The sequence below is a fragment of the Acanthisitta chloris genome, unplaced genomic scaffold (assembly GCF_000695815.1).
Source record: "Acanthisitta chloris isolate BGI_N310 unplaced genomic scaffold, ASM69581v1 scaffold32021, whole genome shotgun sequence".
Taxonomy (NCBI): Eukaryota; Metazoa; Chordata; class Aves; order Passeriformes; family Acanthisittidae; genus Acanthisitta; species Acanthisitta chloris.
The window spans coordinates 54408-55950 of record NW_008657048.1 but is presented as its reverse complement, the minus strand read 5'-3'; positions in this window follow the sequence as shown (position 1 = coordinate 55950).

Here is a 1543-nt window from a genome sequence, read left to right as displayed (position 1 = left end):
TTGTTCATCCTGTAGGTGCTGTGTGACTGCACACATGCAGACGTTATGTACAGCCTTTCTGCTGTTTGGTGCTCACCTGGTGACTTCTGCAGCAGCCCTGAGCCTCGGCCTCCCAACAGTGGGTATAAAAAGTACAGTCTGTCCTCTCTGTTGGGAGCACAAGCCTGCATCCCTTCTGCTCCACCATGAGCTAGTTACTTCTGGAAACCAGCCGTGTCTCTTCCTCAAGTGGAGGACTCATAATGCTGCCATGCTGATATCAGGATCTACATCTTAAGTGAGAGAGACTGCCATGCACTGATGGGGTCAATGGAAATGCCTTATCCTCTACGGAAGCCTTTGCTGGCTCCGCATTTCATACCTTAAATCTCTTTTCCCAAAAAAACACGATCCCTTGGTGGCAGAAGAAACTGCTTGGTGTGTGATCGAAGTTCAAAATTCAAATCATGTAGCTTGATGCTGCCTTCTATTTCTAATTATAAATTAAACAGAACAAAACCTTCAGAATAACTGCAGGGTATTGGAAATGCAAGCTTCAATAATGTAGAAAAGTGGTATCAGGTCAAGACACACACTTTCAAGAAAGTGCTTGACAGATGAGAATTAATGTCCACAGTAAGCCTAGCTCAGAAGGGGTAGGTTTGAGTTGAATTTTTAAATACAGGAAAAATACCAGTAGGAAGTATCCGCAGAGGTTTTCAGAGCATAACAAACCTAGCTAGATCACTGCAGTGTACTGATCAGGCATAAAGTTACCAGACTTTATGAGAATTAAGCTTATACTGTGGGATCCTACATCTTTTCAAAGGCTACCTGCACTTAAATCTCTCAGACCTGAAAACCAAGACATTGCCAATAAATGACAACTTTGAAAGCTGAAACTTTTAGTACAAGCACGCATAGTACCTCCAAATAATTTTGTAAAAATTCTGTGAAATATTCTCCCATCTCTCCTGAAGGTAGCAACCACCACTCTCGAATACTCTGGTTAAACCAGAGAAATAATTTGGAAGATTTCTTCTTCTCCTGAGGTATCTACTCCCACAGGCTGGAAGGCATCTGTCAGGAACCCCAGGTATTGCCAGATCTGGGAGGTGCCAGAGGACAAACACTGAAACAGGCTAATGCAGAGCTAACAGGTCCTTTTTCATGTTATTTTTCACTACTAAGGACCATGTGCTCTACATGAGAAAATTGTTGGAGGTTTATCTTTTAATGATTAATCTTTTTTTTTTTTTTATGGTGTATCTTTTACAGAAGTTTTTTTTTTTGGCAAGGATTGGAGCTGGACATTTTTGGTAAATCAGGAGAGGATTACAAAATGCAAAAGCAGTATCCAAGCATCTCTTGTGTACTGCTGTTTGCTACTCCCAATCTCACACAAGCTTTAATGCAAGGGTGGAAAAAAGGTGATGGCCTTTATCCTTTGTGACAAGGGGAAAAACCACTCAGCAGAGCATGATGATTTTAATAGTCTAATTCTGGTACAAACTGCCAAATCTCAGAGCATCTGATAAAAGCAAGCAGAGCCTCTGACAGAGAA